The following is an 18404-nucleotide window of genomic DNA, read 5'->3' on the forward strand; positions in this document are numbered from 1 at the left end:
ATTTATGACCGACCTCATCTAATGGTGGGTTGGGTTCATTGAGGCCCACCAAATATGGACACTAGTCAATATGAGGATTAGAGAGTATAGTCTCAAAAAAGAAGCCATTATTGATTTTGGGATCTTTTAAAATAATGACAACATTTTCCATTGAATTCAAATACATAAGCGGATTGCACTTATTTCTCATTCCCAAAAAAAATCTACTTAAACCATTATTGATTTTGGGATCTTTTAAAATAATGACAAAATTTTCCATTAATTTCAAATACATAAGCGGATTGCATTTATTTCTCATTCCCAAAAAAAATCTACTTGTACTTGTAATGCCAATCTAGACAAGTATTTAAATTTAATTAAAAAAAACATAATATATTGCAAATTAAAAACAATATCCAAGTTTTTCCTTTCAGAAAAATAAGAATCCATTCATGAATTCAGGTGTGCTACAGCATATAAGTTTATCAATATAAGAACATCTCCAGCAATCTCTTGAAATTTTTGTATGGTTTGTATTGTAGCAACTCTAAAAAAATTGAGAGTTTAGAGAGGCTGTTGAGGTATTTTTTTGTGTGTTTCCTCTCCAAAAATAGCTTTAGAGAGCCAACTGGAGATGCTCTAAAGAGATGTAAGCTGCAAGAACTAAAATTGATGTCTAAGTTTGAAAATCAAAGCACAAAATCCATTTTTTATTGTGTAAGTTCAAATCAGAAACACGAGAGTTATTGTAGACATACCATAATTTGAGACAACTTGATGGACGAAGGGGAAGACACGCGGTGCAATGTCAAGGGTGAAGTTGATGGGTTTAGACTTGGCTTGACTTATCATCTTAGAGCTCTCCTTCAAGTCTCCAAACAAAAGCCTGTAGGAGTTGCCATTAAGACCTTGCTCCCTTAAGCACCTCTCTAGCCTTTTTGGCCTTAGCCACACCCAATTCACCACTCTCCATGCCCATGTTATTACTACCACAATTGAAACTATGGAAACTGCAATTCTAAGCAATGATATTTCCATGTTTTGAGATAAGAGTGAGCGAGCGAGTGAAGAGAGTATAAAATGAATTAGAGGACTCCTTTTAGTAGTTCTTGTTTTGATGGTAAAGATGCTACGTGTTAACATATTGAGGCATCCACTTATTGTCTTAGCCAAAACTTGTACTGTGGAGTGAGGTCCAGATCACCCGCGGGTCACCAGTCATATCTTCTCACTGTAGAAATAAATAAAGTGGAATAAATAGTTAGTTTTAAATCATGGATAACGTTGTTGGAAATGTGAGGAATAAATTGGTGGACAACCAGAATACGTTATTTACACAGACACTATAGGGAAATAAAAAAAATAAGTAAATTACTAATTTGGTCCTTCAAGGCTACAACTGTTGCTAAATATATATATATATTGCTAAAAATCGCATTTTCAACACAAATATGGGGCTAAAGGCACCTAAAACTATCTTAATTCTTACATCAAGCTCTACATAATGTCTAAAAAAAATTATTGATGAATAGTATCATAATACACTTCTATATTGAGATACTTTTCATCAACTCAAGTTCTATGCAATTCAGTGATATATTGCAAATGCTAGACTCAATTTCCTAAACTCAAGTTCCATATTCCATTGAATTGCATTGAACTAGACTTTTGTGAAATTGAGTTCCATGTTGGAACTTGACTTTCATAAAATTGAGTTCCAAAAAGAGATAACATAACTAAATAAGATGCTATAGAGACTTGTAATAAAATAATTTTCAAAAGCTGAACATTGTTGAGGGCCAAAATTTCACAAGAAAGTCCATTACATGAAAATTAAGGAAAAACCATGGGCCTTAACAAAAGAAGGCCCAATTCATGAAGTTAAGAAGGACAATGAAGGCCCAAAGTCCCAAAAAGAAGGAAAAAGAAAGAAATAATAAAGAAAAAAGAAGAGGATCTCGGTCAGAGGACATGTAGCAAGGATCTCGGGCAAGACTAGAGGATATGCAACAAGGATCTCGGTAAAGCCAGAGGATATGAAACAAGAAGAATCAACATCATGACCTTATGTATGTTCAAATTTTCAACGAAAAAAGCTATTAAAAATCCAACAAAAAACTAGATATTATCTTTGTAACTCATGGTCCAAGCCCGTGGGATCCCAAGTGGTTAGTAAAGGAGGAATGGTTTAGTCGGTAGGGAAGTGATTTCTAGTAAAAGGAGGATCCTGAAGGTTTCCCTTGGTTTATATATTTACTTGGAATGTATGAACCAATGGAAAACTCAGTTCCCCCATGTGCATGACACCTCCCTACAATTTCCTCTTAATTGTCATTTTCAACAAAGCTGTCACAGTACATTAAGTAGCCCACCCATTCCTCTAACTTTCCAAGAATGAATCTTTTATTTATAACTAAAGCTAAATGCCCATTTTGAGTTACAATTGCCTAAATAAGCAAACCTTTACCCAATGCACATTTTCAGGTGCCAAATGACATGGTTTTACCCAGCAGACCTGGGATGTCCTAGCCTGGGGTACTAGACCAAGTCTACTATAAAAGGAACACTAAGTCTGTGAGAATTATGGGGGGATTTTCAGAGGGAGAAAAATGGGGATTTAGAGGGATAGTTCAGAGGTTCAAAAGATATATTCTTAGAGTTTTAGAAGCCCAGCAATGAAGAGAAAGAAAGAAACAAAAATAAGAGAGCCAAGGTGAATGAATTTGTCCCATATCCTTGATATCATTCAAAATATCACTTAGCCTCCAAAGAAACATATGCCAAAACATGCACACATCAGATATCACTCTCTCTCACAAAAATCCTCCTCACCTAACTATCTTGGAAGACAATGCCCAAATAAAGCCACTTGGACTTGAGTTTCAAATCACACAAGTTTTGTGCAAAAGCACTAAATCTGTGAGAATTGGGGCCAAGATCCTCGTGGCTGAATCATTCTCATGAAATTTATTTACATATATGTATATGTATTAAAATGTATATCCTAATCTAAGAAGCTAACAATTATTTGAAGATATGTGTATTATATAGTGTGTTATTATGTAGGACCTATAGAGAGAAAAGGAAAGGACAAAACTCCATTGCATAATAAGCACGGAGAAAGATTGTATAGTTCAAAGAATCAGCATTTTGGGATTATAGGCCTAGTACATCCAGGGTACCACGACAATATGTCCGGGGGTACCAAGTAAATGATTTTTTTTTTATTTTTTTTTTTTATAAATGTTTACATAATAAAAGATAAGCCTTAAATATTTTATTTCAATATCTTTTTCGTTGTGAATATTATGAATAATTATTTTACTTGTTTCGTAAGAGTAAGATGTCATTTTATGACATTAAAACACTTATAATGATATTTTATTACTTAGGAAGAATCGCATTTTTGCCTTGAGAAGTTTTATGTGACTTGCGCACAATTTGGTTTGTAATCAGCCCATTTAGTTGTAGTGAACCAAGTCCAGTCCATCAAACAACAAGTAAAGGACCCAAGATCCTTGCTTCTACTTGAGCCTAAGTACTGTCCAAAAAAGCCTGGAAGATCCTTGATCCCAACAAAACTGAGGAGATCCTTTATTCCAGCAAGGCTGAGTACACCCTCGATTCCAATAAAGTCTAGGAGATCCTTGACTCTAGGAAGCAAAACCTAGGAGATCCTTGATCCCAACAAAGCTGAGGAGATCCTTTATTCTAGTGAGGCTAAGTACACCCTCGATTTCAGCAAAGTCTAGAAGATCCTTAATTCCAGGAAAGTAAAGCCATAGCCTTCTGGCAAGCGTCCACACAAGGCGTAAACATAAATATGAAACTCTATTGTTGCACTATGGCACAACTAACGTGAAATTCTGCCGAATTTTCACTGTGTAAAATACAGCCATTTTTCATTACAAAAGTTTTATGAGGATTTTCACCTAACTCAAAATTCTACCAAATTTTCATCACAAAAATATCGTAGAAATTCTAAATGTGCTAACAGAACATTAACTAAGGTCACACACTTGTCCAAAATAATCCTCAAAGCCCAAAACTTTTAAGCCTTGAAAGATACAACCAATAGCTTTATTTTATCTACCAATGACCAAAATCTAATAATTAATCAAAAAAAAAAAAAAAATGATTGTCCTGTGACAAGCATCATGGAGTGCCTAACACATTCCCCACCAATAACCAAGTTAATTTCCAAATCCATGCATCTAATTAAGATTTTTTTCATCATCCTTTGGTCTAGGAAAAGCGATTTTTTCTTAACATAGACTTGGAAATAAAATCAAATAGACATAGGTGACTAATCACACCAAGCCAATGATTGGTGGTGATTTTCAAACTGTAATTAAAAATGGATCATTGATAATCCCACGCATAGTGCACAATTAGGATCCAAGCACAAATGTACACACTTTCCCTTTTCTTCATGTGAAGGAAGTAGGGAAGGGTAGGACATTGTTTGCCTATCCATACACTAATGTGAACCATACACATGCATTGCAGTTTAGGGTTGTCGAGATCATTCTCATCTCATTGTCATTCGACAAAGATGGTGGGGTGTATCGACACAACCTATTGCATACTAACTAGGAGTTAGACCAACCATATTCCAAGTGTGACTTTTTAAGAGAATTTAGTTTTTCAAACATAACTTTCTGTCAAAGAGGATCTATATGGGCTTGAAGATAGGTGTGAGGCTCATAGAGGGTGGTAAAAGCAAAACAACAATGATAATTAGTGACTCCTTTAATATGGTGCGTTTCACACACTCATAGTTGATTCACCTTTGTTACCCCTAGTTAGAGGTGAGTGAGAAATATTAAGCTTTGTTTGGGTTAAAGCTCTATAAAGTTCACCCACACCAACTAACACTATGTGTTATTGCTTATAATGGGTTATGAATACAATAACAGATTGTCTACCAATCCATTAAGGTCTATTTAGGCATTTGGTTGGAGTACGCTGAAAGTTCAAATAGCGTATAAAACACCAATGAATGTTTAGACCCCCAAATACAAAAATACCAACATAAGCTTATAATCAAACAATATATGTGCGGAATATGAAATATAAGCTATATCCAGATTGGTAACACACTTTAAACCATAATTAATTACAAACACAGCAGCAATTAAAAGGTAAAGAGAAAGGAAAGAGAGATGTAAACACAAAGATAACATGGCAATGTGTTATCGAAGAGGAAACCGAAGTACTTGGCGAAAAACCTCTCCGTCGCCCTCTAAGCAGTTAATAATCCACTAAAGAATGAAATTAGGATACATGAATAGCAAAAGACCATCCAAGCCTAATCTACCAATTGCACCTAAGCCCTTCAAGCTTTTTTCTCCAACAGGGTTACACCGAATCTTGTCTTCTCTAGTTTACCAGATCTCGCAATAAGCCCATTGTATCAACCAAATGAATTGGTCCTCTTTGAACTACTTCCCAAGCACCAAAACACCTCCTCACTGATATAAGTATGGTGAGATAAGGATTTGACAAATTTACCTCTCAATGATATGTTAATGGAAAGGGTGAGAGTAGAGAAATTTGGAGAGTCAAATGGTAAAGATTGTAGATGAGTCAATTTTGTTTTCCTCTAGGGTTTCTCTCTCAAAATTCTCTCTGAAAGCTTTCTACATTTTATAGGTATAAGGGTATTTATAGTAGGGTGTATGAGGAATGCAAAAAGTCAGTTTTCATCAAACAGGGCTTCTGGCAACTTAACCTCATGACTGGAACGAGTTGCGAGTTTGAGTTGTGAGCTAACTGCCTGGCTAGACTGGAAATTTTGTCAAATAGTGCTCCAGCTGTCATGATCCTTCAGCTCTCATGCATGCTTCACACGTGTGCCACCTTTGGCGACTTGCCAGTCGTGAGATCCAATTGCAAGGCTCTTCTTGAGTGCACACATCTTAAGTTTTCTTTACACTCTCTCACATACTACTCTTACATAAATCCCACCTAAATAAAGGTATTTAATTGCTAAAATACAAGCAAATTTGGCATGGAATAAAGTCAACACATGATTGAATAAATTCAACCTTACATATGCCACTCCTAATTATGAGTGACCTACTGGATCGTACACTTGATGTTAAGGATCATACCTTTAATAAATATATATATATATATTTATTTATTTTTGATAAACAAGAATTTTATTCACAAGACCAAACAAAACCACAGAGAGGATACAAAAGCCTCATCCTTAATGATGATCTCAAAATAGGGAGGGCCGAAACCAACATCAAAAGACCCAAAAACATTGTTAAAAAAGGAACACTTAGCTAGTGGGTGAGTTGATTTATTTACCTCCCTAGGGATCTAGGTAACATGACAACCAGGAATAAGTGATATCAAGTTGAGAATTTCACTGCAAATACCTCTAATTCTCTAGGGAACCATTTTGCCAGAAGGTGCTAGTGCGTCGACACAGACTTTGGAGTCACTCTCCACAATCATAGATGTTGCTTCAAGACTTTTAGCTAAGCTTAAGGCCCATTTAATGGCTTCTGCTTCTGCCTAAAGAGGAAGCTTGGAATATACTCTCTTAGCACAAGCAAATACCATTTCCCTTCTTCAATCTTTAGCAACAACTGCAATGGAGGAGTTACCATCCTTGAAAGCAGCATCAACACTTATCTTGATTGAATCTCTAGGTGGTTTCTTCCACCTTTGTACTGGTGAAATGGATTGCTATGGACATTTTGTGCTCATTTATGGTCTTATCAACTTTCTAGCAGAGTTCAATTGGATTAGTTTCTTTGCCTTCAAAGATAGCTTGGTTTCTAGCTCTCCAAATGGCTTCACAAATAATAGCCCCAAACAATAAGAATTCAACCCTCTTGATTCCTTCAATATTAGCTTCAGCAGGAGGGTTAAGGTAGACACCAATGAGATGAGAATAGGAGTTTAAGTTTAGATTTTCTAATCTCAGTCCCCATTGGGAGTTAAACCAAACAGCTTTCCTAAAAGGGCAAGATATAAAAAGATGGAGGCTTGATTCTTCAGCATCCTTGCAAAGAGGGCAAAGGACATCATCTAAATCACATAATCTAGCTAAACAAGCTTTAGTAGGTAGGCAATTTGCTGCTATACACCACAAGTGCATTTTTAGCCTTTCATAGATTTTTGACTTCCAAATGAGGCCATGAATTGCATCTTGATTTGTGGGAGGCCTAATATTTTGAGTGTTTTTCCATTTCCTACCAATATGCAAGCACTGCAAGCAAGCAGAGATTTCATACCTTCTATGCTTCTCTAAATCTTAGAGGAAGACCCCATAGTCTTATGGTTTAGCTAGTTGCCCTTAACTTTGTATTTTTCTCTAAGCACTTTATCACACAGATAGTCTTTCCCTGAAAGAATTCACCAAGCTAACTTGGAGAGGAGAGCTTGATTGAAATCCTAGAATTTTCTAAATCCCAAACCTCCTTCCTTTTGGGGCCAACATAAAGACGACTAAGCTATAGGTGTCAGGAATGAGCTAGATTTAGATTTTGAGTTCCACTAGAACCGTCTAACAGCAACATCCAAACGATTCCAAAGCTTTCTAGAAAATTGAATGGCTGTCATTGAATAGGCTGGAATGGCTTGTTCAACTGATTTGATAAGGGTTGCTCTACCTTGCTAGGATAAGTTTTTGCTCTTCCAACCAGAGAGTTTATTTTCTAACTTCTCTTTGATTGGGTTTAGATCCCTGGAACTACTTGCTGAGAGGAAAAGAGGCACTCCCAAATATTTTGAGTTTGGGGGAAGTTTGTTTATACCCCAACAACTTTTAATTTGATTTAAAATTTGTTGGCTGACTACCTTGGAAGGAAAAACCTTAGACTTTTCCACATTGATGACCTGTATAGACTAGTAGCAATATTTCTCGAAACAATTTTTTAGAACATTAAGCTCAGACATTTTAGCTTTACAAAATAGAATTAAATCATTAGCATAATAAAGTTTGGAAATAGGAGGGGCATTACCTGAGACTTTGACAGTAGACAGACGACCAAGAAAGATTTCTCTGTTGATTAGCCTTATTAGCACTTCACTACCCAAGATGAAAAGATATGGGGAAATGGGATCCCCCTATCTAATTCCTCGTGATGGTGTAAAGCTCTAGCATTGGCCACCATTAAGTAGAATTGAGAATTGGACAGTAGATAGGCACTGTTTGATCATACTTGTGAATTTAGCGCTAAACCCAAATGCTTTGAATACAAGGATTAAGGGGTTCCATTCTAAACGGTCGTAAGCTTTTTGAAAATCTAGCATGACCCCCAAAAAACCTTTCTTTTTTTGTGTTTTTTTAAAACTGTGCACAACTTCTTGAGCAAAGGCCATATTTTCCATTATCCATCGATTTGGCACAAAAGCTACTTGAGTTGGATCCACCATTTTTCATAGGAGGGGTCTTAGCCTGTTTACAATGATTTTGGATATCACCTTATAGCACACATTGCATAGGCTAATAGGCCGAAATGGGTTAAAATTACATGCTCCCTTTTTTTTGGAATGAGAGAGATGAAGGTTTGATTAAACACTTTAAGCAACCTTCCATCTCTAAAAAACCTTTGGGTGGCTGACACAATTTGATCCCCTACTGTCTCCCAATAATGTTTGTAGAAAAGCACTAGAAATCCATCCGACCTAGGGGCATTAAGAGACTTCATCTCAAATATAACTATTCGTATTTCATCTCTCATTGGCACCCTGCACAGTTCTTCATTTTCAATATTTGAGATGCATGGCTCTATTAAATTTTCCAAATTTTTCGGAATATTAGGAGAGCCAGTTTGGTAAAGAACCTTAAAGTTCTCAATAAAATACTTTTGAATGTCTTCCCCATCATTTATCCAAGAACCATCCTTCAATTTAATTTCTTGAATACAATTTCTCCTTCTTCTAATTAAAGTAGAGAGATGAAAGAAGCGAGTATTCTTGTCACCCTCTCTTATCCAAATCTCTCTAGATTTTTGTTTCCACTTTAGATCCCCTCTTGCTAGCCATTCATCCAATTCTAAATTCAATGAAGCTTTAAGCTCCAAATTTTCTTTTGTGGCCTCTAAACTCTAAATTTGTGCTATCTTCTGCTCCAGCTCTTTAATTCTCTCTCTTGAATTTCCAAAACAACTCTTATTCCATCTTTTAAGGTCCCTCTTAGTTGCATCTAGTTTTTTGGCCAATTTAAGGCTTTGAGGGCTCTCGTTTGCCAAGCATTTTCTACTATTTCTTTACTTGTTTCATCCCTAGTCCACATAGCCTCAAAACGAAAAGACTTGACAAGATTTGTGTTCTCCATATGAGTATCTAAGAGGATTGGGTTGTGATCAGAGTTTGCATTGACAAGATGCCGAATACCTGCCTTAGGGAAGAGAGTCTTCCATTCTTGATCACACAAGCACTGATCTAACCCCTGCCTAATATTTGTAAGACCTTCACGTCTATTGGACCAGGTAAAGGACGGACCAATGAAATCTAGATCAATGGCCCCCATATTATTTATAAAATCCTTAAGACTGTTAACTGAGCTTTCCCCTACATGTTGTCCTCTTTTTTGTCCTTTGAGCCCTTGATGCTATTAAAGTCACCCATTACTGCCCAAGGCCCTGAAAAAGACTTTGCCAAGTCTTCCACCTTTGCCCAAATTTTTTTCCTTTTGGCTCTTCTAGGAGGACCATATACACAGAACAACATCCATGGAGATTTTTCTGGGTTAGAGTAGATGAGTGAAGCAATTATATTGCTATTTGAATAGACAATCTCCAAATCAACATCCATTCTCCAAAACAAAGCTAAACCCCAGCTCGTTCATTGGCTTCCACATAAAAGCAGTCAAAGAAGTTTAATTGGGTTTTGATACTATTAATCTTAGGAGATTTGACTTTTGTTTCAAATAAGAACACCAAATCCAAGTTTGAAGTTCGTATCAGCTCCTTTAAGAGCTCTAACTTTTGAATCTCTACCTAAACCTCTACAATTCCAGGCTAAAATATGCATGGTGAGATGGATGGAAACCTCTACTTGTCTACTCAACTAGCAAAGTACAACAAAAAGACCAAGACCTAGCATGAACTAAGCAGAAATGAAGGGGAAGTATGAATCTTACCAATATGGGCTGTCGATCCACTCACTAGCTATGGATTTAGGGCTATTCCAACAACCAGGACCCACGAAAGGCTAAATAACCCACTGTACAGAGACTGCAAACTAGACCCATTAACGAGTAGAGATGGTCGCCTCCTTGAGCAAACTCATGAACTATGGATATGAATATGTGGGTAAGTTTACTGAGATTTGGGGATATATTGATGGGAAAATTCAGATTTATTTGAAAATGACCCACAATGAGAGTGGGTAGAGGAATTCCACACACTGGAGGTGGAGAAGAGCCACACAGAGGTGGAGAAAAACCACACAGAGATGGTAGAGAAAACCACACGGAGGTGAGTAATTCAGCTCATTTAATTTGATCATACCATTAATGTTAAGGATTATACCCACACTTAGAGTAATCTTAGACCTAATTCGAATAGTTACCCTAATGCATGTGTTTGCTCTTTTATCAATTAACTTAATTTTTGAAAAGGTATGGATAAAATCAATGGGTAATAAGAGAATGAAATGTATGGGATGACCTACAAAGTTGTGGCATGACCTAAGCTTAAGTAAAGAAGTTTTTTTTATTTTTTTTTTATTTTTTATTTTTATTTTATATATATATAATTGATGGGAAAAGAATTTTTCCTGACAAAAAAATTATTTAAAAAAAAAAAATCTCTTCTCAAGGCCCATGGCCCTATCATGATGAATTGAATGTTAATAGAGTTATAATCCATTGCATATCTTGGGCCCAATCAAGTATTGAAAGAAAAAGATTTTTGTAAAGCCCAGAGATATGAATGTACTATTAACCCTTCATCCAAAAGAACGTGTGGGATTTTTTATCAAAGGCTCCTATCACAAAAAATTTCTTCCCATTTGATTTTTCATCTTAGATTCTGAATTTGAATCATGTTTCTAATACGAGGCTTTTAAATATAGCCCAAAAAATAGGAAGTTTTTTCCCCTCCCTTTTTGGAGTTTTTTTTTTTTTTTTAATAATAAATGTTTGTGTTTAAATAATTATTTGAAATTACACGAAATATTAATAATTTTTTTGTGCAAGTCAAACAATCAAAAAGTTTTTTAGGGTTTTCTGTCAAGATGCAAGATATGTGAGATTTAATATTTCCAACCTGAAATGTGAAATAAAATTCATGTATTTAATTGGAATTATAATACACTCGAACTTTGTCAAACAAATAACAAAAATTTAATGAATACTTTATATCTATATATATATATATATATGTTATGAATACTAGATGTTTCCCTCATACTTGATGTTTATGAGATTGTTTGAAGGGTGTGCATGGGGTCAGTCATCTATTTATTTGTTAGGCTTGATATGGAGGGCCAAAGTTCTACCTAATGATAAAATTACTAATTCTACAAAAAGTTCAAATTATTCGGAAGTAGTAAATTTAATCATTTAATTATTATTTAAACCCTAGTACAATAATGGTCTATAATGATCCACTATGTCAATATTTTTTGAGTCATTGCATAAATATAGTAGATCCATGATTATTCCAACTTTTAGCAGAGGATGGGTTAAATTTCACTTGAGCATCCATGAATGAAAATTCGCATATTTCATCCAAAAGAAAGTTTTATAAAAATAGCCAAGCCAAGTTCATATCAATTTGATTACCATTCATCTAGCACCTAGGTGGCATCATTCGTATAAATAATTTGCAATAAAACTTAAACAATCTGGAAATAAAATATAGTAAGAGTTTAAAAATTGGAGACAGAAATTTTTAAAGAAAATATCAAAAAGGCTAAGAAAAATGATTTCCCTTTTATTAATTAGGCATGAAAAGAAATTGAGATTGTCCCTCATACATCATTCATCACAGCCCTTTGCCAATCATACTTCTTCACAGCCATTTTCGTTTGTAAATTATATTTGTATAGTCCATCCACTCTTGCTATCCATATGCAAGAATCTCCACCGCATTTCTTTACGAATTCAAAATCGGATTTAAATACAACAAAGCAGCATGGAACGTAATTTTGTCGAAGTTTGTGTACCAAAAATTGCAGAAGAAGAGGTTGAGGCAAAAACATTTTGGCGAAAAGAGAATTCCCAATATGCTGCAGGCTTAACACCTCTAAGGCCGAGATCATCATCTTTAGATTTACAATGGAAGACAAGCTCTATGTTGCCGAGGTCGTTGATAATTCGTACATAGTTCACTCTAAAAGGTTTGGATATCACCGTAAATGCATTGCTTATGCCAACGGCTAGTACAATGACAAGCCAAAAAAAGGTACTTGGGATATTGTTCTTTGATTCATTTTTCCAACGTTTCGAGAATGTATTGGGTTAGTGTACTTAGATTCCTCCTATTTTTATAGTTACAAATGCCAAGTATAATATAACTCTTCTGTCTCATTTTTGTTTTAGACTTTATATTCCATCAATTATGATATGCCATGTGTATGAATTTTTTCTTTCTAAACTATAAGTATTTCATAAGGAAACTAAAAAGAATACAAGGAAAATTGTAATTGATGAATATAAAGTGGAACGCAAGATCCATGTTTTTTTTTTTTTTTTTTTTTTTTTTTTGAGGTAAAGGACGATAGGATCCATGTTTTAAACATAGATGTTTTCTTTTTGCATTTTATAATGTGTACACTGACATATGCAATTGAGAATATGTGTATATTTTGGTTGGCATTATAATATTTTTCAACATAAACTTTTAAGACCTTACAATTTTATACATCTATATTCTAATTTATCATTTTTTTTAATTGAGATTAAATTCTATTTTATATTTCAACCCTTAAAAATAATTTTGATACATCAACTTACTTTTATTAATAGAATAGATAAATTCATATACAAATATATGATATTATATATAATATTATGATTTTTGTTAATAAATGCCCTAAAAGCACATGTTAATTAGAGTTCAATTAATGCTCTATTAAATAATATTTTTATACCTTTTTCAAAAACTAGACTTAAACTATTCACAAATATTAAAAAAAAAAAAACACAGCCGCATGCAATAAAATGATGAATTATTGGCATGTGTATTTCTTTCTTCAAAAAATGTGTATTATAGCCCATTGGTTTGCACATTAAAGAATAATAAATTCTTAATAAATTTTTAATTATGAGCTGAATTAATAATTTTATTATTATTATTATAGTTCATAATTAGGCATTCATTATTCTTTAACCTTCAAACCATTGAGCTATAATACAAAATTTTCAAAGAAAATAAATGCACATGTCAATAGTTTATTGGCATGCAGGAATAAATTCACATGATCGTGTATGTTTCTTTAATATTTGTGCATTGTTTGACTTTATATATATTTGAAAAAAGTATAAAAATATTACTAAATAAAGTATTAGTTGCACTTTAACTTATTCCCTTAAAGCATTTGTTAACAAAATCCATTGATTTTTACCATGATTATATGTTAATAATATTGTAGTAAATACCTATTAATTATTATGATAAGTGCAATTAATGCTCTATTAAATAATTATCATAAGAAATATCTATAAAAACACAATAATAATAATAAATATTTATTAATAAGTACCATAATTATCATTTTCATATTTTATATAAAAACACAAATTAAAATAAATTTCTATTAATAACTATCATAATTATTAAATTTCATATTTATATACAAAATAAAAGGAAAAGAAAATTTATTTTTAGATAAAATCATCTTTTATTGAACTTTGTTGTGCACTGCACGAGTTGCTAATTAGTATATTTTAATTGAAAGAAATTTGTCTTAATAGATGACGACAACAAAGTAATTAAGTAATTTATTTATGACTAAAATACACCATTAGTCCCCAAAGTTTACTTGTTAATTGTTTTACTTGTCAATGACATGTCATCAAGGATTAGCTGTTTTTTATCCTTGAAAGCTTGATATTACTAATGCTAGAGCTTGTTTAGACCCCCAATTCTTAATTGTGGCTTGATTAATTTTATGCTTAACACACTTAATGCGAAATATACGTGATTAACAAATTAATTAATTGAAGCATTCAACAATTGCACAGATGAACAAATAAGTGCAATGCTAAAATGGAAAGAGCAATGGGTAAAAGAATAGCAATCCCAAGATAACACAGCGATGTGTTATCGAAGAGGTAAACCGAAAAACATGGCATAAAAACCTTTCTGCAGCCTGCAAGCCGAAATGATCCACTAGTAAATAAGTTGGAGTACAAGGATACCAAAAAGACTCTTTAAGCCTAATCTACCCTAAATACTTGAACACTTAAAGCTCCAACTACCAACGGACTTCTTAGAGTCTTATTTTCACTAGCTTCCAGGATCCCGCAATACCGCCCGCTTGCACCATCAAGCCTCACTGGCTTATTTTAGCAAATACCCAATACTTCCCAAGCTCTAAAGCACTCTTTACACTCTAAATAGGTGTGGGTTATGTTTGGATACAAATCTCTTCTCAAGGGATGATAATGGGAAAGGGAAGGAAAAAAGATTACAAAAGAATTCTCACTTGAGGATGAGTAGCTCTCTCTAAAATGGTGGGTGTTGTAGAAACCTCTCTTTAGGGTTTTCTTCTAAATAGACTCTTTTCAATTTTCTGAGTAATTGGAGTATATATAGTATGAGTGAAGAGTAATAGAGCCACATTTAAAATCCTAGCTATCAGTGCATCTCGCAAGTCATCTCGTGGGTTAGCCAAGTTGCGAGATCAACTGTTGAAAACTCAAATAGTGTAAAATACTATTTCTTGTTTGACCCCCAAGTTTAAACAAACGGCTATATTGATTTTATCCTACTTAACTAAGTGCAGAATTAGAATAAGAGTAAGTGTAACTAAAAGTTCAATATGTGTATAAAACACACTTGAACGTTTAGACCCCAAATTATAAAAAATCAATTCAAGCTTATAATCAAACAATTTATGTGTGGAACATGAACATAAGCCAATCACAGAATTGATAACTAATCTATGCCAAATATAAACACATCCACAACAGTAAGTATAAGGCAAAGATAAAGGGAAGGAAGATGCAAATACACGGACAATACACGATGTGTTATCGAAGAGGAAATCAAAGTCCTCGGCGTAAAACCTCTCTAACACCCTCCAAGTGGTCAAATAATCTACTAAAGAATGTAGTTGGGATACATGAACAGCAGAAGACCCTCCAAGCCTAATCTACCAAAGTACCTAAGCCCTCCATGCTTCTTGCTCCAACGAGGTTACGCCGAACCTATGTCTTCTTTAGCTTCCCAAATTCCGCCACTAGACCATAGCATTAACCAATGTATATTGGTTCCTTCCAAACTGCTTCCCTTAGCACCAAATGAACCTTCTCATAGACATAGGTGTGGTGAGATAAGGATTTGGTCAATGACCTCTCAAGGGTATGACAATGGAAAGGAAGAGAGTAGAGGGATTTGTAGAGTCTCTAAGGTAAAGATTGGGATGAGGCAATCTTGTTTTTCTCTAGGGGTTCTCTCGCAAAATTCTCTACGGAAGCTCTCTTAAATTAGTGAGTATAAGGGTTTATATATAGTAGTGTGTGTTTGGAATACGAAGAGACAGTTTTTACCAAACAGAGCTGATTGGCGGCTTGACCTCGCGGCTTGTCCAAGTCGTGAGTTCAAGTCGCGACATAACGACCTGGCTAGCCTAGGACATTTGTCCTATAGTGCGACAGCTGGTGTGACCCTTCAGCTCCCTATGTGTGCATCTCACGTGCCTGCAGTTGGCAGCTTGCCAGTCATAAGTCAGCTGCGAGTCCTAGCTGCGAAACCCTACTTTCTTGCACATACTTGAGCTTTTCTTCACCTCTTCTCACACACTACCCTTACAATAATTCCACCTAAATACAGGGTTACTAAGTGCTAAATTACAAGAAAATTGGCACGGAATAAAGCCAACAAGATGGTTGATAAATTTCAACCTTACAATCTCCCCTTTGGTTATTCCATGACAAAATCGTAAAACAAACTCTAGACTTAACGCGTGAGTTGGGAACAGTTGGAAAACTCACTCACACCTAACTCTAGAATCTGAGGAGCTTTAGAACCATAAGAACAAGTAACTCCTGAAACAAAACAACATAATAAGTTCATTGTATGCAGAAAACTTGTAAAGCAAATGGAACAAGCACAATGCGATCAAGCATAATGGAATAAAGCAGTAAACCATGGCAAGACCAAAACATGCNACAAAAATTTAATGAATACTTTATATCTATATATATATATATATATGTTATGAATACTAGATGTTTCCCTCATACTTGATGTTTATGAGATTGTTTGAAGGGTGTGCATGGGGTCAGTCATCTATTTATTTGTTAGGCTTGATATGGAGGGCCAAAGTTCTACCTAATGATAAAATTACTAATTCTACAAAAAGTTCAAATTATTCGGAAGTAGTAAATTTAATCATTTAATTATTATTTAAACCCTAGTACAATAATGGTCTATAATGATCCACTATGTCAATATTTTTTGAGTCATTGCATAAATATAGTAGATCCATGATTATTCCAACTTTTAGCAGAGGATGGGTTAAATTTCACTTGAGCATCCATGAATGAAAATTCGCATATTTCATCCAAAAGAAAGTTTTATAAAAATAGCCAAGCCAAGTTCATATCAATTTGATTACCATTCCATCTAGCACCTAGGTGGCATCATTCGTATAAATAATTTGCAATAAAACTTAAACAATCTGGAAATAAAATATAGTAAGAGTTTAAAAATTGGAGACAGAAATTTTTTAAAGAAAATATCAAAAAGGCTAAGAAAAATGATTTCCCTTTTATTAATTAGGCATGAAAAGAAATTGAGATTGTCCCTCATACATCATTCATCACAGCCCTTTGCCAATCATACTTCTTCACAGCCATTTTCGTTTGTAAATTATATTTGTATAGTCCATCCACTCTTGCTATCCATATGCAAGAATCTCCACCGCATTTCTTTACGAATTCAAAATCGGATTTAAATACAACAAAAGCAGCATGGAACGTAATTTTGTCGAAGTTTGTGTACCAAAAATTGCAGAAGAAGAGGGTTGAGGCAAAAACATTTTGGCGAAAAGAGAATTCCCAATATGCTGCAGGCTTAACACCTCTAAGGCCGAGATCATCATCTTTAGATTTACAATGGAAGACAAGCTCTATGTTGCCGAGGTCGTTGATAATTCGTACATAGTTCACTCTAAAAGGTTTGGATATCACCGTAAATGCATTGCTTATGCCAACGGCTAGTACAATGACAAGCCAAAAAAAAGGTACTTGGGATATTGTTCTTTGATTCATTTTTCCAACGTTTCGAGAATGTATTGGGTTAGTGTACTTAGATTCCTCCTATTTTTATAGTTACAAATGCCAAGTATAATATAACTCTTCTGTCTCATTTTTGTTTTAGACTTTATATTCCATCAATTATGATATGCCATGTGTATGAATTTTTTTCTTTCTAAACTATAAGTATTTCATAAGGAAACTAAAAAGAATACAAGGAAAATTGTAATTGATGAATATAAAGTGGAACGCAAGATCCATGTTTTTTTTTTTTTTTTTTTTTTTTTTTTGAGGTAAAGGACGATAGGATCCATGTTTTAAACATAGATGTTTTCTTTTTGCATTTTATAATGTGTACACTGACATATGCAATTGAGAATATGTGTATATTTTGGTTGGCATTATAATATTTTTCAACATAAACTTTTAAGACCTTACAATTTTATACATCTATATTCTAATTTATCATTTTTTTTAATTGAGATTAAATTCTATTTTATATTTCAACCCTTAAAAATAATTTTGATACATCAACTTACTTTTATTAATAGAATAGATAAATTCATATACAAATATATGATATTATATATAATATTATGATTTTTGTTAATAAATGCCCTAAAAGCACATGTTAATTAGAGTTCAATTAATGCTCTATTAAATAATATTTTTATACCTTTTTCAAAAACTAGACTTAAACTATTCACAAATATTAAAAAAAAAAAAACACAGCCGCATGCAATAAAATGATGAATTATTGGCATGTGTATTTCTTTCTTCAAAAAATGTGTATTATAGCCCATTGGTTTGCACATTAAAGAATAATAAATTCTTAATAAATTTTTAATTATGAGCTGAATTAATAATTTTATTATTATTATTATAGTTCATAATTAGGCATTCATTATTCTTTAACCTTCAAACCATTGAGCTATAATACAAAATTTCAAAGAAAATAAATGCACATGTCAATAGTTTATTGGCATGCAGGAATAAATTCACATGATCGTGTATGTTTCTTTAA

At 33.8% G+C, this 18404-nt stretch overlaps 1 long non-coding RNA gene across 2 annotated transcripts; it reads right to left on the bottom strand.

The window, feature by feature from the left end:
* Positions 1–375: 375 nt before the first annotated feature.
* Positions 376–10550, bottom strand: LOC136061647 (uncharacterized). 2 transcript variants are annotated; one of them, XR_010623484.1, is made up of 3 exons: positions 10091–10550; positions 738–1210; positions 376–633 (listed from the first exon to the last, which is right to left on the bottom strand). It is a non-coding gene; the product is annotated as an uncharacterized LOC136061647 (long non-coding RNA). The 2 variants fall into 2 exon arrangements; XR_010623483.1 differs by having other exon boundaries at positions 376–642.
* Positions 10551–18404: the final 7854 nt, after the last annotated feature.

Source organism: Quercus suber, unplaced genomic scaffold (assembly GCF_002906115.3).
Source record: "Quercus suber isolate HL8 unplaced genomic scaffold, Cork oak 2.0 scaffold_337, whole genome shotgun sequence".
NCBI lineage: Eukaryota > Viridiplantae > Streptophyta > Magnoliopsida > Fagales > Fagaceae > Quercus > Quercus suber.